At 33.9% G+C, this 25,262-nt stretch overlaps 1 protein-coding gene and 1 pseudogene across 2 annotated transcripts in view; one reads left to right on the forward strand and one right to left on the reverse strand.

The window, feature by feature from the left end:
- Window positions 1–25,262, forward strand: part of myo9ab (myosin IXAb) — a 156,725-nt gene that overhangs the window by 15,807 nt on the left and 115,656 nt on the right. The window contains exon 1 of one of the 2 annotated variants that reach the window (XM_051099182.1): window positions 13,228–13,316. The exons of the other annotated variant lie outside the window; for it this stretch is intronic. The gene's annotated coding sequence lies outside the window, so the exon portion shown is untranslated. Of the gene's footprint in view, window positions 1–13,227; window positions 13,317–25,262 lie in introns of those variants that run through there. 2 annotated transcript variants of the gene reach the window in all.
- LOC127156507 (general transcription factor II-I repeat domain-containing protein 2-like) lies at window positions 10,809–12,595 on the reverse strand (annotated as a pseudogene).

The following is a 25,262-nucleotide window of genomic DNA, read 5'->3' on the forward strand; positions in this document are numbered from 1 at the left end:
TTTGATCTTTGTATTATCTCAGTCAGGTCTCCAAGACATCAATTAGATTGAATAGATATCTCATTTGTAGATTACAATGGTTCTTTGGCATCTAATGTTCTTGATGTTTCATTGTATGTTCCTTAGAACAGCGTTTCTTGGATCTGACTTTTGGCAACGTTGAGAGATTTTCTGAGGCTCAACTAAGACACATTTGAGATTCCTGAGGTCTTTTTCCTAGAATAAACATCTGAGAAGCAGGGGACTTCAGTAAGTCTCCATTTGATCTTTATGTAATCTCATTGAGGTCTAAAAGACTTGACTGAGACGTCTCATTTGTGAGTTGCGGTGGTTCTTTGAAGTTTAATAATGTTCTTGTTTCATAGTAGGTTCCTCAGGTCAGTGTTTTGGTTTCTTGGTTCTTTAAAGTGCCTGAACTCAAACGTATTGAGATCTTTGACTTTTGGTAGAGTTGAGATCTTTTCTGAGACTCTACAGTAAAGCAGTTGTCATTACTGAGGCATTTTTCTTTGGAGGAACATCTAAGAAGCTGGAGACTTCCGCAAGTCTCCATTTGATCTCAGTTATGTCTCCTAGATGCAAGTTAGATTGAATAGAGATCTCATTTGTAGATTGCAGTGGTTCTTCGGCATCTAATGTTCTTGATGTTTCATTGTATGTTCCTTTCTTGTATGATCCAGCGTTTCTTGGATCTGACTTTTGGCAATGTTGAGAGAGTTTCTGAGACTCAACTGAGACACATTTGAGGTCTTTTTCTCAGGAGAAAGATCTGAGAAGCAGGAGACTTCAGCAAGTCTCCATTTGATCTTTATGTAATCTCATTGACATCTAGGAGACTCGACTGAGACATTTCATTAGTGAGTTGCGGTGGTTCTTTGGAGTTTCATAATGTTCTTGATGCTTCATAGTAGGTTCCTCAGGTCATTGTTTTGGTTTCTTGGTTCTTTAAAGCACCTGAACTTGAACTTATTGAGATCTCTGACTTTTGGTAACATTGAGATATTTTCAGAGACTAAACTAAGACACATTTGAGATTCCTGAGGTCTTTTTCCCAGGATAAACATCTGAGAAGCAGGAGACTTCAGCAAGTCTCCATTTGATCTTTATGTAATCTCATTGTGGTCTAGGAGACTTGACTGAGAATTTGTGAGTTGCGGTGGCTCTTTGGAGTTTCACTTGTTTCAGTAGGTTCCTCAGGTCAGTCTCTTTAAAGTGCCTGAACTTTGATCTTTGACTTTTGTAGATCTTTTCTGATTGTAAAGGTCATTACTGAGGCAGACTTGACTGAGACGTCTCATTTGTGAGTTGATGCGGTGGCTCTTTGGAGTTTCATGATGTTCTTGTTTCATAGTTCCTTAGGCGTTTCTTGGATCTGACTTTTGGTCTAAGACACATTTGAGATTCAGGTCTTTTGGAAAAACCTAGAATAAACATCTGAGAAGCAGGGGACTTCAGTAAGTCTTTTGATCTTTATGTAATCTCATTGAGGTTTTCTAAAATAAACATGACTGAGACGTCTCATTTGTGAGTTGCTGGTTTGTGAGTTGAAGTTTAATAATGTTCTTGTTTCATAGTAGGTTCCTCAGGTCAGTGTTTTGGTTTCTTGATTCTTTAAAGTGCCTGAACTTAAATGTATTGAGATCTTTGACTTTTGGTAGAGTTGAGATCTTTTCTGAGACTCTACAGTAAAGCAGTTGTCATTACTGAGGCATTTTTCTTTGGAGGAACATCTAAGAAGCTGGAGACTTCCGCAAGTCTCCATTTGATCTCAGTTATGTCTCCTAGATGCAAGTTAGATTGAATAGAGATCTCATTTGTAGATTGCAGTGGTTCTTCGGCATCTAATGTTCTTGATGTTTCATTGTATGTTCCTTTCTTGTATGATCCAGCGTTTCTTGGATCTGACTTTTGGCAATGTTGAGAGAGTTTCTGAGACTCAACTGAGACACATTTGAGGTCTTTTTCTCAGGAGAAAGATCTGAGAAGCAGGAGACTTCAGCAAGTCTCCATTTGATCTTTATGTAATCTCATTGACATCTAGGAGACTCGACTGAGACATTTCATTAGTGAGTTGCGGTGGTTCTTTGGAGTTTCATAATGTTCTTGATGCTTCATAGTAGGTTCCTCAGGTCATTGTTTTGGTTTCTTGGTTCTTTAAAGCACCTGAACTTGAACTTATTGAGATCTTTGACTTTTGGTAACATTGAGATATTTTCAGAGACTAAACTAAGACACATTTGAGATTCCTGAGGTCTTTTTCCCAGGATAAACATCTGAGAAGCAGGAGACTTCAGCAAGTCTCCATTTGATCTTTATGTAATCTCATTGTGGTCTAGGAGACTTGACTGAGACGTCTCATTTGTGAGTTGCGGTGGCTCTTTGGAGTTTCATGATGTTCTTGTTTCATAGTCTCCATTTGAGGTCAGTTTTGTCTCCTTGATTCTTTAAAGTTGAACTTGAATTAGAGATCTTTGACTTTTGGTAGATTGCAGAGACTCTTCAGCATCATTACTGTTCTTGATGTTTCATTGTATGTTCCTTTCTTTGTATGATGTCTCCTAGATGCAAGTTAGCGAATAGAGATCTCATTTGTAGATCTTCACTTGTTCATGTTTCATTGTATGTTCCTTAGAACAGCGTTTCTTGGATCTTTTTGGCAACGAGACTCAACTGAGACACATTTGATTCCTGGTCTTTTCTCATCTGAGGAGAAAGATCATTGAGAAGCAGACTGAGACTTCAGCTTTGAAGTTTAAGTCTCCATTTGATCTTTATGTAATCTCATTGACATCTAGAGATCTTTGACTTTTGGTAGACATTTCATTAGTGAGTTGCGGTGGTTCTTTGGAGTTTCATAATGTTCTTGATGCTTCATAGTAGGTTCCTCAGGTCATTGTTTTGGTTTCTTGGTTCTTTAAAGCACCTGAACTTGAACTTATTGAGATCTCTGACTTTTGGTAACATTGAGATATTTTCAGAGACTAAACTAAGACACATTTGAGATTCCTGAGGTCTTTTTCCCAGGATAAACATCTGAGAAGCAGGGGACTTCAGTAAGTCTCCATTTGATCTTTATGTAATCTCATTGAGGTCTAGGAGACTTGACTGAGACGTCTCATTTGTGAGTTGCGGTGGCTCTTTGGAGTTTCATGATGTTCTTGTTTCATAGTAGGTTCCTCAGGTCAGTGTTTTGGTTTCTTGGTTCTTTAAAGTGCCTGAACTCAAACTTATTGAGATCTTTGACTTTTGGTAGAGTTGAGATCTTTTCTGAGACTCTACAGTAAAGCAATTGTCATTACTGAGGCATTTTTCTGTGGAAAAACATCTAAGAAGCTGGAGACTTCCGCAAGTCTCCATTTGATCTCAGTCATGTCTCCTAGATGCAAGTTAGACTGAATAGAGATCTCATTTGTAGATTGCAATGGTTCTTTGGCATCTAATGTTCTTGATGTTTCATTGTATGTTCCTTAGAACAGCGTTTCTTGGATCTGACTTTTGGCAACGTTGACATTTTCAGAGACTAAACTAAGACACATTTGAGATTCCTGAGGTCTTTTTCCCAGGATAAACATCTGAGAAGCAGGAGACTTCAGCAAGTCTCCATTTGATCTTTTTGTAATCTCATTGAGGTCTAGAAGACATGACTGAGACGTCTCATTTGTGAGTTGCGTGGTGCTTTGGAGTTTAATAATGTTCTTGTTTCATAGTAGGCTCCTCAGGTGATTGTTTTGGTTTCTTGGTTCTTTAAAGAACCAATGTTAGCCTAAACTTAGATTTATTGAGATCTCTGTCTTTTGGTAACATTTAGATCTCCTTGGAAAGTCAGCATTGCCTCAATTTGGGTGTTTTCTCAGGAAAAAACTTCTGAGAAGCTGGTCTTCATTTGCTTTCCATTTAATCTCATTGATTTGATGGAGAGATCTTACTTTCGGTTGTTTTTTCTTCTGCCTTCAGCATAGAAAACATCTTTCAGCAGTGTTTTTTGCCATTTAATGTTGTTGATGTTTCATTGTAGGCTCTTCAGGTTCTTCTTTTGCTTTCTTGTTTTCTAAAACCCCAGCCTGTAAAAGCAGTTTTGATTCTGACTGCAATCTTTATTTGACGTGGATGTTTTCAGATGGTGGTTTCTCTCGTGCAGCTGATGAAAATCCAGATCAGTGGATTTTGATTGACAGTTGATTATAGCCGGTGAAGAACACGGACGCTGAGCAGAAAATTACAGTCTTGAGAGCCATTCGGCGTAAGTGGATTTCAGTCGGGATGATTTGAGGATTGTATGCGCGTTCACGTGTGAGACCTCGCAAGATTTTGAGCGTACGGCTCAGTGTTTCTGGAATATTGTAGATTAATTTGGAAGTATGTCTGGTGTTTGGATGAGATGATGCTGTTAGAGAAGGATTTGTGTGTGTTACTGGAGATCAGTTGTATTTGTACAGGATGTTTCATCAGTTTTTACTGTATTGGGTTGTGTAAGATTTACTTTGTGTTTCGTAAAGTTGAGTTCCTTCCTGTTATTGCGAATCAAAGTGCAGAGATTTTTATTTTTATTTTTTATCTGATGTGTTCTTTACTGTCATTCCAAACTCATATGACTTACTTTCTTCATTGGAATACATATTTATTTTTTTAAATTATTTCCTTACACAAATCTGTTATATGATTTCAGAAAACTTGGGATGAAGTAAGAAAATTAAATGGGTTTAAACTAGGGCTATCAAACGATTAATTACGATTAATTGCATACAAAACAAAAGTTTGAGTTTGCCTAATATATGTGTGTGTACTGTGTGTAAATATTATGTGTGTATATATAAATACAAACACATTCATGTATTTATTTAAGAAATATTTACAAATGTATGTATTTATTAGAATTTTTATATAACATTATATATAAATAAAAATATTTTGTACATAAATAACATTTCTTTTTTATTTTATTTTTATTTAAACTGTAAAAAAAAACTATTTTATAAATAAAACAAGGATTATTGAAGTATGCTTTACAAAATAAATATTATTTCAGTTTTTCTACTTCAAAATTTTTATTATAATTTAATTATTTTTTATTAAATATATTGTATTTTATTTTATTTTATTTAATACTACACTGTAAAAAATATCAAAGTTATAAATAAAACAAAGATTATTGAAGTACATTTTCCCAAAAAAAAAAAAACATTCCAGTTTTTCTACTTCAAAATTTCATGTTAATTCAGTATTATTTGCGGTTTCTTTGTAATTAATTGTGAAATTTACTAGCATGTGAGTGAAAATTGTTTCTTCACCTTTTTTATCATTGTATTATAGTATTTATTAATATTTTGAATTAACTTTTATATTTATATGTCATTTATAATTTAAGTTTTAGTCAGCTTAAATTATAGTTTAGTATAGTAGGCTATATATATATATATATATATATATATATATATATATATATATATATATATATATATATATGTATATATGTATATATATATATATGTATATATATATATGTATATATATATATATATATATATATATATATATATATATATATATATATATATATATATATATATATGTAAAATTTATATATGTGTGTGTGTGTGTGTATGTATGTATGTATGTATGTATATATATATATATATATATATATATATATATATATATATGTAAAATTATGACAAAATTGACATTTTCAGGTGCTTTGTTTCTTTAAAAAGCTCTTATTTCATGAATGTGATGCAGAGTTTATTATACTAATTAGTAATCAGTATGCAAATCCATTTACAAGGCTGTTGTTTGACCCTCACTGACTTGCTTCATCTTGAACCGAATAATCATCTAAATGTTGTTGAAGTCAATTGTACAGTGTGTGTTTTTCCTCATGAGATTTCACCCTCTGTGGCCCATCATGCCCTGGGGCAAATCCTCTGAATGGAGATGTTTGTGCTAATGATGTGTGTGTGTGTGTTTTGTCTGTGTGAACCCTAATGGCTGCGTTCTTCAGAGTTAAATGGCGTGTGTGTAATTCAGGTCACTGATAGTCCCAGAGGGCTGGAAGAGGCTCTGATTCTCTGAACACTTCATCTTCGTCTCCCACCAGATTAAACTCCCTTTCATGTTAGAATATAATCTGTGTGAGATTGCAGGAGCTCTGGGTCGTTTCATCTGCGCTTCAGACTTGCCTGAAGGAAACTACAATGAGAAAACGATCCATCCTCGTGGCTCAGATCAACTCCGAACAATGTCTGCTTTCAGCAGCACGTGTGTATCTTTACAGCCGCAGGGACAGCTGGGATTGTTCATAGGTGTCATGTGTGTCTGTACAGTCGATCATCTGATTCTGTACAATGAAAGTCACTGTGTTTCAAATCATTATAAATAGATTCGACTAATCCAGATTAGCATATTGTTGACTTGAGTGAGAAAACAAGCGATGTAGATTGTTTTGGTTTCTTAAAGGAGAAGTCCACTTCCAAAACAAAGATTCACATATAATGTACTCATTAGGGATGTCAAAATTCTCAATGTAATATCGAACCGTTCGGTACGACCTCCACGGTTCAATACGCATTTGTGAATTGCGGTTTTTCGGTTTTACATTTAAATAACTTCCTTGTTTTATTTCTCTCAGAATTTGCTGTGTGTGTGCCCGTGATTTCAGGTGCTGAAATGAGGAAACGCTTCCCCGCTTATATTTGAAAAAGCAACACACGCAGAGCATCTTCCATTCTAATGACATGCAATGATCAGCCTTTCTAATGAGGCAGACAATAAATTCTATGCTCATATTCTATGTATGTCGATTAGCAATGGCTTATTAAAATACACCAGATGACTTGAAGAACACAGATAAACCATATATTATTGCAGACGAGTGTTTATTGTCCTTACATTTTGTCATTCGAAAACATTTAACGTTATATCTTGTTTTTTCCAGTTACAGCAATAGCGATGCCTTTATCCATATTAGAGAAGCTGGAACGGAACGTAATCAGTGATGATACTTTGACGCATATGTGGATTTTCTGCACGAGGGCGCCCTCTGGCGTCCAGTATGAATGAAACCTGTTCCATTTTGCGTAAAAATCAAAAAAATAATACCTCTTAAAAGAAAAAAATAAGCAGATATATACTACGCCACACTTTTTCCAGTGTACAGAGGTTTACAGAGGTACAACAAATTAAATTATTTATTGTTAATTTGTCGCAAAAAAAACAAACAAAAAAAACACACACACTAAAGTGGCAAAATATCAGAACTGAACCGAACCGAAAACCGTGGTTAAAAACTAAGGTACGTATTGAACCTTGGACTAACTGTATTGTTGCATCCCCTTGTCATCCAAGATGTTCATGTCTTTCTTTTTTCAGTCATTAAGAAATTGTTTTTTGAGGAAAACATTTTAGGATTTTCCCCCATATAATGGACTGATATGGTGCCCCGAGTTTGAACTTCCAAAATGCAGTTTAAATGCGGCTTCAAAAGATCCCAGCCGAGGAAGAAGGGTCTTATCTAGCGAAACGATTGGTTATTTTTATTTAAAAATACAATTTAAATACTTTTAATCTCAAACGCTCGTCTTGTCTTGCTTTCCTCTGTGTAACTCTGTGTATTCTGGCTCAAGACAGTTAGGGTATGTCGAAAAACTCCAATTGTATTTTCTCCCTCAACTTCAAAAATCATTTCAAAATCATCCTACATCGCTGCAGAAGTACAGACACAGTCTTTGCAAAGTGAACATGCAAAGAAGATCAAACACCCTTAACAAAAAAGATAAAACAGTGATATAGGATGATTTTGAAGTTGAGGGACAACATGAGATGGGAGTTTTTCGACATACACTAACTGTCATGAACAGGAACAAAAAGAGTCCTGGCAGAGTAAGACAAGACGAGTGTGTGACATTAAAAAGTATATATATATGGAAGTTCAAAATCGGGGTACCATATCAGTCCATTATATGGAGAAAAATCCTGAAATGTTTTCCTCAAAAAAACAGAATTTCTTTACGACTGAAGAAAAAAAGACATGAACATCTTGGATGACAAGGGGGTGAGTACATTATATGTGAATCTTTGTTTTGGAAGTGGACTTCTCCTATAGTGCACTCCAGAAGAGTTCACTGTTAAACGTCACAAGTTTTGTGAAGTCGGGCATCACTAGTATTATTTCTTATGTTGGTCGTTGGGTCATTCCTGGGATTGGGTGACACTTGTGTCCTCAGAAAAGATCATGATATGATTGCCTTAAAGTTGTCTTTGACATAATCAGTGTTGGGGAAAGTTACTTTTAAAAGTAATGCATTACAATATTGAGTTACTCCCTAAAAAAAGTAACTAATTACATTACTTTTTTATAGAAAGTAATGTTACTTTTGCGTTACTTTTTAAATCTGAGCAGCGCTTGTTTGTTTTTAATATAAAAAGTTGTATTTTTGGCAAATGTAAAAGCCTTTTCACACCAAAAGCCTCAGGCTTTGAGAAGAGTAAATTCACGTGTGTAGTCCGCAGAAGAAAAAAATGTCAACTCTTTAGCAATAAAAAAAAGAAGAAAACAAATGTCAGATTATCTTGAGTCATTTTTGCTTATTAGTATGGTTGAATTGGATCATCGAAGGTCAGCAGCAAAGACTTTGGTTGATAAATGCATAAAGTTTATTTGTATTATTTAAAATATATTTTGAGTTGAGTTTCACTGTGTTTATTCATTTTGAGGAATACTGAATCTGTTTTTTTGTGAGTGAGATGAATTAATGCATGTTCACATTTATTCTCACGATTTCTCTCAACATTAGGACAGGGGACCTGTCCTGAAAAATAACTGGTGTTACTTATTTGAAAAAAAAAACCGTATTTGATATTTTCTTGTCAATTAAAAAGTAATACGTTACTTTACTAGTTACTTGGAAAAAGTAATAATATTACATAACATTACCCCCAACACTGGACACAAATAACACCTTTTGACCTTTAGGCATATTTAAGTTGTTTTTTTTTTTTTTTTTTTTTTTTTTTTTTTTAAACCATTCTAAACATTTTACAGCATTTTAAACCACCAAATATCATCATGTACATATATATTCCAAGTAATACATGTATTTTTAAAAAAAAAAATAATTTTAGCTTGTCCCTCAAAGTATTGTCCACCCTGTTATATTTGACTACTGGTCTTTTAAATGAAAGTTGGAAAAAGGAAATGACATCATATTAAATATCAAATGGCTGACATAATTTTATTGGAGGGAAAACAACTGAGGAAGGTGAGTGGGAGCCTCTGATTTGTTAATTGTCTGTTTTTACTTTTTATCTTTCTAATTTGATGTAGTCAACTTCAGCATTTCCACCCTGTTAAGGGGAATGGGTCGCTACTAGTATTTGGTGCATTTTGGACATCATAATGCTTTTGGACATCATACACACATTTTTTTTAAAACCAATTCTTGTGTAAATGTAATAGGGAGATGTAAAACGTGAGAAAGAATTTTGGTCAACCTTAGGTATATAAATTTAAGGACCTATTTACTTTTCTGACTTAACAGGGTGGACATTTTGACCTAAAATCAGCCAAATGCTAACACAGTAGGTCTGTCAAATAAAGAATTGAATGTTTTTTTTAAAAATGCTACATTTACAAATAAGAATTTCTATTTACTTTTTTTTTAATATTACCCCTTAACAGGGTGGACATGTTGAAGCTGACCACATTAAATTGGAAAGAGAAATAGTAAAAACAGACAATTAACAAATCAGAGGCTTTCACTCACCTTCCCCGGTTGTTTTCCCTCCAATGAAATGATGTCAGCCATTTGATATGAGGTCATTTTTTCCAACTTTCAAAGGATCAGTAGTCGAATATAACAGGGTGGACAATATTTTGAAGAACTAATATATATATATATATATATATATATATTAATAATAATAATAATAATAATAATATTATTATTATTATTATTATTATTATTATTATTATTATTATTATTATTATTATTTTTTAATTTTTTTTTTTTTTTTTTTAATTATTACTTGAAAAATATAAACATTAGAGTGTGTGAAAAAGAAATATGTGAAAAACAAGAAAATTGTGATATTTGGTGGTTTAAAATGCTGTAAAATGTTTACTATTATTGTAAAAACCTTAAATATGCTTAAAGTTCAAGAGGTGTTATTTATGTTAAAGACAACTTTAAATTAATGTTTACAGTTTTTAGGCAATAATATCATGATGTTTACTGGGGATACAAACAGCACCAAATGACCCGGTTAATAATAAACACACTTTTGCACAAGTAAATGCATAATTGAGTTGCTGTTTTATGTGATACTTAAACCCGATTAGCATAACTTTTCCAGAGGCCAGTGTGTAAAACATGGTCATTTGTTTTTGTTGATCATTTTACACCTGCTGCCGGCATTTCACAGTGCTGTTTGTCTTCCATAAGCATTAACATTTGTTCCTTCATGCATCTTTTGAGTATTAGACTCTAAAATGCAGGGGTCTCAAACTCAAATTGGCTGGGGGCCATTGCTGTGACGACTGATATTTCATAGGAGGGCCATTTTATCATTCAAGCACAACATTTGTGGAAATTTACTTTAATTGCTGAGTTGTTGAACTTTCTTTTACATTACATTGCTAACATATTTCTGTTATCCTTAACAAAAATATAAACAACAGTGTCTGTGTATTATGTTATATATTTTTTACTTTTTAATTAACAGTTACCTACTTAATTTTAACTTATGTTACTTATCAAAACTAATCTGAACAAACAACCTTACACTGAACAAATGCAATATATTTGCAAACTATGCTATTTCTTGCCAGACACCTGGCAGCGCTTTTGCTCACACAACCGCGCCACAGTTGAAACCCTTAGTACAGCTTCAAGATGAGCATCACTAAGCCTGGACCTGAACTTGCATTTATTAAAGTTCATAGCTGAGAAAAGCTTCTCACACAGATATGTGCTTCCAAAAAGGCACATTACCCGACTGAACACTTTGGACAGCTCTGGGAAGCGTGGAGGTAATTCTCTCAGAAACTGTGCAGTCTTGTCTGCATTTCCCTGTGCCTCTCTGAATTTAGTTTTTAGCTCACTGTTGCACTGCAAGTCAATAAGTTCCATTTGCAAAAAATTTGGGACACTCTCCACATCAGCTGAGAAGGGGTCTGCAAACAGCTCGAAAGTGTCACGGTGTGCCTTGAAGTCCGCAAAACGCTTATCAAATTCCTGAAGTAGGTTTTCAACAGCAGATGCATATTCATCACCATTGAATGCTATGCCCTCCTCCACAAGAGATCTGCATATTGTGAAATGACTGAGGTTTTTTGCAGAAAGCTGAGTTTTCCACAATCTTAATTTTGTGGAGAAGGCTTTCACACTTTCATACGCTGCTGTGATAAGCTGACCAGGGCCCTGGAGCTTCAGGTTAAGGATGTTCAGTTCCTATGTAATGTCCACTAGGAATGCAAGGTCCATGACCCATTTAGGATCATCAAATTCAGGAACATCCATTCTGCCATCTTCCATGAATCTCTTCACCTCTGTTCTTAGCTCAAAGAATCTCTTCAAGACATTTCCCCTGCTGAGCCAGCGCACCTCAGTGAAGTAAAGTACGTCACCATATGTTGCCTCAATTTCTTCTAAAAAGGCACGAAACTGGCGGTGCTGTAAACTCCTTGACCTGATGTAATTGATGCATTTTAGGACAACAGACATGACATGTTCATATTTTAAGCATTTGCTGCACAGTGCCTGTTGGTGTATAATGCAGTGCAGAACAACTGCTGGATCTGCATGTTCCTCTTCTAACTTTCTTTGCACCAGTTACCGGTCATAGACGGCGCGCCATCGGTAGTAATGCCTACTAGTCTGTTCCAAGGTAAACCAGCGCGTTCAATCGCGTCGCCCAACTGCTGAAATATATCTTTGGCTGTTGTCCGGCCGTGCATTGGACACAAACTCAGCAATTCTTCTGTCACCTCAAACTTTTCATTAATACCCCTGACGAAAATAGCTAGCTGAGCATTGTCAGTTTTGTCTGTGCTTTCGTCAAGCGCCACAGAGTATGCAGTGAAAACCCCTGCTTTCCCGCGTAGCTGATCATAAATGTCACTCGATAATTCAGTAATCCGCTCTGCCACTGTATTTGCCGATAAAGAGAGATTGTTGAACATGTTCTTCTTTTCTGGACATAAAATATCAGCAACCTTCAACATACAGTCCTTCATAAACTGCCCTTCAGTGAATGGCTTTCCTGCTTTGGCGATCATTTCACTCACCACATAACTCGCTTCAACTGCAGCATCAGCATCCTTTTTGGCTTTGTAGAAAAGAGTTTGCTGGGACGTTAGCTCTCTCTGCAACTGGGTGGCTCGTTTTTTTCTTTCGTCTTCCTGGTACTTCTCATACTGGTCTCCGTGTTTAGTAGAGTAATGACGCTTGAGATTGTATTCCTTTAGAACGGCAACTTTTTCTTTGCATATCAGACAGGTGGCATTTCCATTAAACTCCACAAAAAAATACTGCAGTGTCCATCTTTCCTGAAACTGTCTGTGTTCATCATCCACTTTCCTTTTTGGTTTGGAATAAGACATTTTCATTCACAGCCAAACAAAAAATAAACTGCTAAAGCCCTGAAACTAGCCCTGTTCTTAGCATGTCTGCTGCCACACGCAGGTTTTTTACGCTATCAACGTATTCATTCTTTTAACCGTGTTTTTGTTTGTATTGTGTTTGTATATTAAATGAGTAGTTTAAATTGCTATGAAATAACTACAAAAATGATTAGTAATAATAATATTAAATATTGTTAATTATTATTTTGCGGGCCGGATTGCGTTATATTTTTAACGTCAGTTGCGGGCCGGAGGGAGGGGGAGGGAGGGCCGTAAATGGCCCGCGGGCCGGCAGTTTGAGACCCCTGCTAAAATGCTTTTATGATGCTTGTAAATCTGAAATATCAAAGAAAGAAAATCCCACATCTGAAGTGGACTGAATGCGCCATATATTAAACGTATTAATAAATATTAAACTTATTAAATATTAAACTCCTTTTATTATTGCGATTTAAGGCTGTTATGATTACTCGATTCAATACAAAAAGTCGATTAAAAAAAATAAAAAATAAAAAATCCACGATTTGCGTTTTCCCATTGTCGAATAACCGCCAAAATACCGGAAGTGACGTATTCCGCTGAGGAGAATCACTGATGTGTGGAGCGTTTCAGTCGCCATCTTTGCGTACTGCTGTGAGTTTGCGTTTAATATAACGTTCATCTGGGAACGCAACGTGCACCATTTAATCAGATTTGTAAGGTAAATCATTTATAAACCCACACAAACACAGGAGAATCCATTATTATCGTTCTCAGTGTGCTAACAGTTCATCGCGATTTCAATACAAAACCTCAAACCCTCATTCTGTGTTTACACGTTTCGATATCCACATATTTATGAAATAACAGTGGCTGTAACATTTTCTGTCGTAAAGAATTGGCCAAATATTAAAGATTAAGTGGACATTTGAAGGAAATGGTGTTTAGTCAATGTTAAACGAGGATTAGATCGCGTTGTGAGGTGTAAAAACAGTCGTCAGGCTGTTGGCGCCCTCTGCAGGCCTTTGTTATGATGTGTAATGTACGTTAGCTCTATTGTTTATAATACGTTAGGTATTTTAACAGTTTAGTTTGACAAAACCATATGATTACTTGCTTTTGATACTTCATTTAAACTAATCATTATTGCCTCGTTGTTATTATATATGTATTTTAAGTAATTTTAAAGGCCTATATACCTTGGAGGTAGGGATGCTCATTTTAACCCAGTGGTTCTCAACCTTTTTTGGGCCAGCGCCCCCCTACCCATTATCCAGGCCCCTCACCGCCCCCCATCAAATAAATCGCAGTCTAATTGTCCTCACTGAATATTAAAGTTGATTATTATTATTTTGTCTTTATAATGAGGACTGTTATTATATTTACAGTAATTCAAATGTATGGGGTCATTATGATTTTTAGGAAATTACTTTATTTCAAGGATGCATTGAATTGATCAAAAAAGACAGTGAAGTACTTTTTTACAGTAAATTACAGTGTTTCCCATTAATTAACTAGAGTGTGGCGGCGTTTGAGAATGCAATGGCAACCAGTTACGCATTGTCACATTAGCATAATTTCCAACATTTTAATGGGCAGATGTTTACAATATTTCACTAGATTTGTAATGAGACGCGTTTGTAAACCTGTTTGCACTGAAGCTGGAGTTTTCCGCCAAAATAAAAGCTCTACTGCAGTTTCCGTCAAAAATAAAAGCTCATAGGTTTATTTCTTGGAAGCAAGGACTAAAATTAACAGACACGCGCACAGAAAATACTGTACAAGCAGAGCAAGCGCGTTGTTTCGATGGCATTTTCCTCTCTATTTCACAAGCGCCACCTGCTGTCAGAGAGTGAAATTCAGTCTGTTGTTTTTGTTTTCTGCAGGTTTTAGCATAGTTTCACAAAGCTTTAAAGCCAGACCATTCTGTTTTTGATTCAAATGTTGAAATGATACAGACAAATTTAAATTAAAAAATGCTCATGCTACATGTGTTTCATCTTTGTTTGTATTGTGATTAAAATTCAGTGGTTGGTTCTTTGGTTCATTATTAAATACGTTTAGTTTTTGTAGTAGTACAATTGCAAAAACAGATTAATGGCCAGGAAAAAAAATATTTAGGGCTGATAAATTTTCTCAAATCACCAGCCATTGGCAGATGTGGCAAAACTAGTTTTAGGTCCTGCTTGCAAGTGTAGAAATTAGGACAAAGTATTGTAATTTTCCTACAGAAGAATAAGGTAAAATAATATACCTGAAAAATACAAATTTTATTTCATTTATTTTACTTACTAATTACTAATAAGTATTTATTTACTAATTTATTTTACAGTGCAATTATTTTACAATATATGGCTATTCCTGTCATAGGAATAATAATATAAAATGATTATTATTATAATTTTCTAATTTGTTTGGCTTCCAAATTGACCAGTGTGAGTGTACTTTAGACTGAGACACTATATCACAACTGACTGAGTTCCCTGTAAACTTTAAGAACAAGTCAATTCACCAGATTTCTTTCTTTGTTTAGTTTGTACACTGACCTGTTTTGGAGCTCTTAATTTTTAACTCTCAGAGTGCACCAGAGAGATGAATTTAACTTTAAAATGTACAAAATTTTCTCCCCCCCGACACCCCCTAGTCTCACAAAATTCTGTGGGAAACACTTAAAATAAGTGTAATAACATTAATTTACAGAGTTTTTGAGCATGTTGGTGGTTTCCATTTCTACAGCTTCAGTGTTGTTGAGATGCGGATATATCTTGTTGCCCCAAATTTAAAAAGACTAAATAAAAATGACATAGTGGACATTGTTATTTTGGTGAGTAAATACCACATTTACACATAAACCCTACTTTACTATATTTCATAGATTTTGTGAGAATATTTCAAAGTTTACTTAAAAAAACTAAGTACAACCCTAATTCTGGAAAAGTTGGGATATTTTGTAAAATTATAAAATCTGTGATTTGTTCATTCTATTTTACGTTTATTTAATTGACAAAAGTACAAAGAAAAGATTTCCAAAGTTTTCACTGACCAACTTAAATGTATTTTGTAAATACAAACATTTATGTATAAAATATTTATTGGTTGATTGATTTGAAGTATGCATCCCACTCCAAAAAAAGTTGGGACAGAGGCAAAATAAAAGTGAAAAGGTTATAGAATAACCAAATAAACTGCTTTGAAACACAGAAAGCAGGTGAATTGGTAATAGGTGAGGGAATCATGTTTGGCTATAAATGGAGCTTCTCAGTCTTTGCAAGCAAAGCTGGATCATGGCTCCAGCCCCCAACTTTTAATTGGGGTTGTAGAAAGATGGGAAACATATGCTCCTCATTTTCAAAATAGCTACTATTTTAGTGCTGTCCTGATTTATATATTTGTTATAGTCAATTAAATTTCAAATCTTGTTTTTTTTTTTTTTTTTTTTTTTTGTCAGTGTGTTGTGCCAGCTATAATATTAATAATAAGAAATGTTTCGTAAGCAACAATCAGCAGAATTTCTGAAAGATCATGTGACAAAAAAGCTGTAGTAATATACTGTAGCTTAGCATGAGAAGAAAACACATCTTAATATATATTCAAATAGAAAGTTTTTTTTTTTTTTTTCCCCCAAATGGTAGATTTACTGTTTTTACTGTAGGCTGTTTTTTTAAACAAAGAAATGCAAACTTTTTTATGAACCCATTAACAAATCTGACCTTTTTTAATGGTAGTGTATATTATAGGCTATATTTTATTTATAATATATAGGCCCATTTGGAAAGCATGTATCTTAACCCCCAAAACAGCTCATACATAATTTTAATTATTTATTTTTTAATGTCATTGAATAGCACATGACATTCATCACATTTTTGATTTATCATTTGAAGTATCATTATCATTAGAAGCAAAAAATGAGCAAAAAAGCCACGTGGATATAAATTAGGCTATGTTTGTGAGCTTTGAATAAACTCTTTAGAAATTTGGTATTCAAACCAACCGCAGCCAAAAATAGATATAGAAAGTGCGTTTTAATGTATCCAGTAGAGACAGCGTTAGGATGTGGCAGAACATTTTCTTTTGCAAGTTTAAGCTCATACATCTTTGGTGTAAACTCGTCTTGACCAAACGCCCCCCAGGAACAGCTCAACGCCCCCCTTTCCCAAATATTGTTTCCAGCGCCCCCTGATACTGTCCGAGCGCCCCCGTTGAGAAACACTATTTTAACCGGTTAACCGTTAACCGACGGAAAGAATTTTTTTTTTAATTTTATTTTTTTTTACTGTGCACTCAAACCGAAACTCATGAAGTTTGGATTTTTTTCTTTAGAAAGTTGTATTTGCGTGTTTTACACTTAAAAATAAAATTTCATCTACATATAACATTCCCCAAGCAAGTTATAGCCATTTATTACAATATTGGTTATAGGCGCTTTTCAGTAAAAAAGACGTCTATTTAGTTGATTGACAATATAGGTGTGTTCAAAAATGTTTAGGAAGTAAAGTAAATGGAAACAGTATTGTGTAATAAGAAAACACAAGTTAAAAAAAAATAAATAAATAAAAGGTGAGTTTTTGTTTTTTAGAGAAATCTATTTTCAGAATATGAACAACAAACGCAAACAGTGCAGCAAGTAGTGAAAACAACTGCACAAATGGTTTTGTGCAACAAATATACAAACAGTGCAAATGATTCACAAACTACACACAAAATGAGAGAAAATATACAGAGTGCAACAGAAAAAAAAAATAGTGCAAATGATCTTTATAAACTATATGAGAAGAATTGCCATAATATAACAGTCAAATGGATCGATCCACTGGCTGTATTCGCGTTTTACCGGGACAGCGCATAGCGACGTGAAAACAAATTCCAGCGCATTATCGGATATGTACTGCCCTTTCATCCTTGCTTTTGTTTTGTTATGTGTCAAAGTGCTCTGTCATGTGTTTTTCTATGCTTTTTCAAAGAGTGCTTTCATGCAAATGTTCTATTTTGTGTTTGTTTTCATGCACGCACAACGTACTTTACTTTCACTTTGAGTTTGTTCAAATTTCCAAAGAAACATGCTAATTGGTGGTTCAAAAGTCCAAAAACTATGTTTATTGGTTGAATAGATGACAGTTTGAACCAGTCTGGGCACGGGGGTGGGACTAAGCATCAACAATCGTTCCTGCTTGGCTGAGAGGAACGAAATGCATTGGTTTCTCTGAGGATTCAAAAATGATGACTTAATCACGTTTACTACAGAGACTCTGAATATCCAAATGAGACAAGCGTGATGCAGGAAAAAAGCGGAGGATCTCAGCTTTGCGATACTTTTTAAATTCAGATTGGACGAGCGGTTCAAAAGTTATTAGATATTTAATAACAATAGTTGTTTTTAGCCGTGGGCGGCTGTCTCGGTCTTTGAGGGTTAAACGGTTTAAAAGGTCCTTTTGTTTTTTTTTTTTTGATTGATCAAAATACTTTAAAACGTTTGCTGGATGATTAAAATCAAATAAACTTGCATTTTTGAGAGAAAAAAAAAAGATAGATCGTCTAGGCCTATAAGTCGCATTTTATTATTACATTCTGAAGCCGACGCAAAATGTTTACAAACACTATAAACATAGGCTAGGCTATTTTAGTTTCCCCTCACTCTATAAAAAATTCTTCAATTTAACAATATTCAGGAAAGAACAAGGATGTAAAATATAAGAAGCTAGGCTATATAAACTACAAGCCGAAATAAATTCAGTAAGGCTAAAGAAAAACTGAAACTAATGTCGGGTCTCTCATTCGAAACAAATCCAAATGTTTACGTATTTTAGATGTATTTGAATGCCAAAATATTATTTATTACATAAACCTGGTTTTGTACTTCACTTGCATTCCAGTATCCACATAAAACAAATGGTTTGGGATGATATTACTTCAGTGTGTTGATAACGATTAAGCAGTGTGATTTTTCCATATGTTTGGCTTACTGTATTTTATTATGATAATGAAAAGGCTTTTTCCTTTAACAGTGGAAACGACTCCTTCTAGTCATACAGATAATCGAAACTGTAAACGGTTTGCGTTTGTTTGTGTACGTTCACAATAAAAACAAATCTTTGTGCTTTTGCAAAATAAAGAAAAATATAGGATGACGCTTTTAGCCGTCTTCCTTTCGCGCAGCACAAAAATGAACCAAAACTCTACATACTATAACTACTTGTTGCACAGTTTTTTCTTTCGTTTTGTTAAGTAAAAATATTTATTGTATAGGCCTATTCATTCATTATATATATAGCCTAGCTTTATGATGTTTTTCTCCGCTGGCAGAAGCGCTGCAAGTGCGTGATGTGATGCGTCCGTGCGATTTCTCATGTTTTGTTGTAGAGATGCACGATATTGGATTTTTGCCGATATCCGATATGCCGATATTTTTTCATCTCATTTTGGCCGATACCGATATATATATTTTTTGGAAAGTTAGTTTTTAACAATAACTTGTTTGTTAGAATTAAATAAATGAGTGGTTTACATTCAATCCCCTCTTTTTCATCAGCAGGCTAGCATTATTTATGATCTGAATTTTGTGAATTAAGTTCACTTTTGCTATGTTTTAAGCTGAACTTCGGATGCTTTCACTTTCGAATTCCCAATCTGAAAACAACATTTCAAAACAAAAACAAAAAGAAAAGTAGAACTAAACTGGGTGACTGTGAGGGTGCTTTGCCGGACATGAACAGGACATAATTCATTGCGACAACTTCTTAATTCGTTCCTACGATCTATTAATTTATTAATTTGTAAATTGAGGGAACGAATTAATATGTAGTCTTAACGAATTTATTCCCACGAAATATTTTATTTCCCACCCGCAATTTATCACAGTAAAGATACGAAAACATGGATTAAAAGTGAATGACAAGAAAATAAACCTAAGAAATTAAAGGATGAGGATTTGGGAAAATAAAAATATTATTAAGTTATGTGGCAATTCGTGACCAACTGGCAAAACAGTACACTTTTTTTGCACAAGAATGCAACCATGTTTACCTTCTCTGGTTTAACAAGTGGTCTTTTACCCTAGTCGAAAACCAAATCCTCCGCCCGCCATCGTTTCCAGAATAGTCGCGTCATTTTTGCCGTCACCACCTGGCTTGTGCTGACACTACAAATACAAACCAGGCTCTACACCCGAAGCGCTCACAACGAAAACTACTCTTTGCGTGATCAGTGAAATCCTGAATATACCACGGCTTTGTAACTCTGTAACCCGCGCTGTATGGAGCAGACGCTTCAGCACTGCAGATCAGGCACTCGCACAAATGCGACCACGTCAAATTTTAACTTGCACATTTAAAAAAAAAATTAGAAATGTAGTCACTAAGTCATGTTTAATCATAATTTCTAATAATTTTATACCGTGCACTGCGCTTTGACAGGGCTGCGGGACACGAAAAGGACATAATTATTTCTTACAACTTGTTAATTTGTTCCTACGATTTATTAATTTATTAATTTGTAAAATAAGGGAACGAATTAAAAAGTCGTATTAACGAATTCTTAATTTATTGCCACAAAATATTTTATTTCCCACCCGCAGTTTACCACAATAAAAGATACGACAACATGGATTAAAAGTAAATGACAAGAAAATAAACCTGCGAAATTAAAGGTGACGGTGATGATTTGTGAAAAGAAACTATAAATATTATTAAGTTTGTGGCAATTCGTGACCAACCGGGAAAACAGAACACATAGCCGCTTATGGCTTTAAATGTATGGGGTCGAACGGCATGAATCCAAAAGCATGGTCGCTACTAACATTTGCCTGCTAACCAATTATTTAACTTATAAAGAATGCTTTGTACCTCACTTGTGTCATAATATTCACGAAAAATGTTTCATATGAGCAACAGTGTGTTTTGCCGTTGCGCCGCCGGAGAAAGAGAATTCACTGACCGCGCGCCGTAATTGCTTTTTATTTTAAATGCAGATCATGTCATGTGCAAACATAGCCATTGGGTTTCAAAATACAACAAAGAGCACCATAAAACCATTTAAATGTGCATTTAGCGATCTAGTGACTGGATATGAAACAGGCAACAGTAAATGATCCCAAACGGAACAACGGCGCTCTTTCTCCTATAGCCACTGCTGCCACTGCACGTGCTATTGCTATGCATCATTCTGTATGTGTATTCTCAGTTTAAATGCAGCGATCCAAAACAGTGAATCTACTCCTCATTCAGTCAAAACTTTGCTTCAAGAATGAGCCACACTGCTGATATGATCTAGCACACCCTCAGCACATGCGAGTTAACATATTCATCTTATCGGCAAGACATATCGGCATAATTTTTCATATCGGGCCGATGCCGATATTTACATTTTAAGTCATTATCGCCCGATTCCTATATCAGTCCGATAATATCGTGCATCCCTATTTTGTTGTTTGCTGCTTTTTGCACAGGTAAAAATTAGTCACTGGAAAACAAATTTGGTTATTTTTAACAAGTCACAGACACTTATCCTTTCAAAAATAATTAAATTCTATTTTAAAATAATCTTGTCGGTTAACGGTTAATAATCGGTTCACGGGCGTCAGCTGTTGGTAAGGAAAAATAACCGAAATGAACATCCCTACTTGGAGGTGAAATTGTTTGTGTGAGATTGTTTGTGTCTTGATCTGTGGTGATGATAAATGCTAGTTTATCTCTTTGTGTGACCACAAACATGTCAGTACCTAGACAAACGCTCGCTTCAGTTTGAAACAATGGCTGCTTTTCTTCTGTGGTTTCGTCCACACGGACGACACACAAAAACACTGATCCTGGACCTGTAGATGGGCCTCTATTTTGGCTCTGTGTGTGACAGGACAGTGAAGCGTGTGTCTGCAGATGTGATGATTGACCAGCAGGTCTTGATATACGACACGGCTTTGTCTGATAAATCGCACACAGACGACGCCTGAGAGAGAGGAAAATGAAGCAGATAAAACAAAATATCTATGATTATCTAGTACAGATGCTCTAGTTTGAGCCAAAGAGGGTTTTTACAGCCTGAAGTCAAAGGATAACCTCTTTAAAGCTGACATGAACTCTATTTACTTTCTCTTTTTTATTTCATACTTCTTGGTTTTTGTATTGAAGATCCTGTTTTACTCAGAAATATCATGTATTGGCAGTTAAATGAGGCTTGTTGAGTTTTTGGTTTCTTTAGAGGATCAGCTATATTCTGCTGCTTTAATGATGCTAGAAATCAAAACACTGATGTGAAGAATTCAATTACATAGTAACAGCTCCAGCTTTCGTGGGTGAACTGCAGTAATCTGAAGTATGTTGCAAGATAAAGTTCCTGTGTTGTTGATGTTTGTTTCAGATTGAAAGCGTTCAGGATCGTGTCCCCGCATCTTTATTGGCGTCGTGATGGAAAAGCGCTTGCGTTGAGGTGTTAGAGGATGAATGTTAGTCATTGTCGCTTTTAGACAGAAGTGAAACTCTTCAGAGGATGTGAGGCTGTTTTTCGTTCTCGTTCTCGGAAGATGAGAAAGCATGATTTCAGAAGGTCAAGAAAAGACATTACGTTTGGACACAATGGACACTTTCTTGTTCTTGTTGTGTGTGCAAACTATAATGTTTATATAAAAGTAATATATAGAACAATACATATAGTACATAGTAAAAATAAAAAATCGTTTTAATAGAATTTTAAATATAAATTCTTAGGTTTAATTGTTTCTTCCAAAAATAAACAGTTAAGTACTAAATAATTAAATACTTAATTTAATGATATTAATGTTACTTTTGTTATTTATTAAAAAAAATTCATAATAAAATTACTTTTATATATTTTTATAATATGTTTTTTTATTCATATAATAATAATTCCAAAAAATATGTATATGTAATGGAACCTTTTTATTAAGAAATAATTTATATTGAAATATTTTACTTTTTAAAAATAAATATTTAATCATTTTTAGTATTTTTGTCTAAGAATTTATATTTAGAGAAATGTCTATTTATGTATTTATTTATTTATTTATTTTTTTTTAATATTATGTTGTTATTATGAAGTCTTGTTTGTTTTGTTAATGTTTTTACCATATTAGTGAACTTTATAAATTTAAAAATTAATACTAAGTAAATAAATAAATTGAATAAAAATAATGTATATTTTTAATTGTATTTATTTAATTACATATGTGGTTATTTTCTTATGAATATTTTTTTATTTATATTTGTATTTTCGTTTTATTCAGTTTATTTATTTAATTATTTTATATGCATTTATTCACTTATTCATTTGTACTTTTATTTTGTTTATTTTATGTAGATTTTTATTTGTATTTATTTACTTATGTTATTTACTTATGAATTTGATTTTTGTTTATATTTGTAATTATTTATTTACTTAGTTCATGTTTTTTTTTTACTTTATTAATTTGTGCTAATATTTAATGTATATTTTATTTATAGTCAGATCTGTATTTATCTTTATGTGTGATGTATTTATTTATTTTTTTAACTATGTCCAACTTAACATTATTTTTGGTGCAGATTTGTTTGACTCTTGGTAGAAACTCATCAAATTGGGTAGAATTCGATGAACAAAACTACACAAGACCACATTAAACCAGATGTTTAACGTGTTTTGTGTGCTGCCGAGAACAAGAAACCAAGAAATATCAAGAGAAAATTAGAAATCAAACACTCAGACAATAAACACAAGCTTCAAAAGAAAGCAACTTGATCTGAACACACTGTCAGAAATCATTTATAGATTTACAAAATTGTCCGTTTTTTTACGTTCGTGGTGTTTCATATTGTTGAGCTGCTTCAGTTCAAGTCATTGTCTGATTGAAGGTTGGTAAACAAGTGTGTTTTGCCGTCATGTGTCGTCTTCTAGAGAATAGCGCTGGGATTTCTCTCTCTCTGTTGTTTACAAGACAATAAAGAGTTCAGAAGTCTGGTTTGGTCGCATTCCTCGTATTTCTGTCCAGTGATCTCAACCTTTATGAGCTCAGGGGAGCCAGGAAAGCCAGATAGCTGTGGCCTGTGGAGCAGACGAAAGCGTGATGCTGTGATTGTGCTCAGGAAAGCCGCTGTTGCACTCAAGTGTTTCTCAAGGCCTTGAGCTGGAACAGAGAACATGCTGAGTCTCTGCTGACCGTAGTACATCGCAGCTGACCGGACAAGGCTGCCGTTTTCTTCTTCCCATGGTTCATGGGGTCATTGAATCAACTCTAAAGACTTCAGTGTCAGTGCAGGACATCTTTTGGATTTCAGTATGAAAAAAGGGCTTTTCCATTCCTGAAAATCATCGCTAACTTTTGGTACGTTCAAGCTATGGACAAAATAAACAGTTTTGGAAAGGGCTTGAACCCAGCTTTCATATGGTATCAAAACCTAAAAAAAGGTACAAATTTCGCCATGTGTTGGGTTTTCTTATAACGCATCACATCGTACACATAATTTATTTATTATATATTATTATGTATTATATATATTATTGTTATGTTTGTTTGTTTTGTTTGTTTGTTTGTTTATTTACTTAATTATAATTATCATGTATTTATTTTTTTCATTGATTCATTCATTCATTCACTCATATAATATAGTTTAGGATGAAATCTGATCCAGACATGTTTTGTTGAGATTCACTGTACTTTCCCTGTCCATCTCCATACACCGGCCTTTGAGTTCATTTAGTTTGATCCAGATAAGAGCCGATCTCTTTCTCTAGTGTTTTCATCCAAACATAAGCCGCTGTGTGGCTTTCCGTTTGACTTCATTCAGTGTGAGAGCGATTCCTCTGAACTGATGCTGCCCTGAAGCGAGTGAGTGCAGTTCAACATTCAGTCTGCAGGCTGCTGTCAGAGTTTGTCTCTCAAACATGATTTCAGTGTTTTATTCCTGACAGTGTGCTAAAGTGTAGAACTACTGAACTGCATATGAATGTCTGTCTGTCTGTATAATGTCTCTGTTTGAACTCTTGCTGAATGTGCATGAGACATTAATTGACTATGAGAATGCGTGCTATTGTATGGATGAAATATTATGTGAAATGTGGATTTCACATTTATTTAGACCGTAAGAGTGAATCTACTAAATGCATGTTAAGATAAAAAATTATATATATATATATATATATATATATATATATATATATATATATATATATATATAAACCATAAGAGTGAATCTACGGAATGCATGTCTAGTATAAAATAAAATAAAATAATAAATAAATAAAATCTAAGAATAAATAAAATAAAATAAAATAAAATAAATTGAAATATTAAATAAAATGTAAAATAAAATCACAATTATTTTAGACCATAAGAGCGAATCTAGGGAATGCATGTCTAGTATAAAATAATATAGATTAAAATAAAATAATTAATAATAAAATAGCATAAAATAATAAATAAAATCTAAAATAAAATAAATCACAATTTTTTTTTAGGCCATAAAATCTACAGAATGCATGTCTAGTATAAAATAAAATATAATAAAGTAAAATAAAATAAAAAATAGATAAATTAAATGTATTAATAATAAATAAATAAATAAATAAATAAATAAATAAATGTTAATAAAATATAAAATAAAATAAATTGAAATATTGAATAAAATATAAAATAAAATAAAATCACAGTTATTTTAGACATAAGAGTGAATCTACGGAATGC

Source organism: Labeo rohita, chromosome 25 (assembly GCF_022985175.1).
Source record: "Labeo rohita strain BAU-BD-2019 chromosome 25, IGBB_LRoh.1.0, whole genome shotgun sequence".
Lineage (NCBI taxonomy): Eukaryota > Metazoa > Chordata > Actinopteri > Cypriniformes > Cyprinidae > Labeo > Labeo rohita.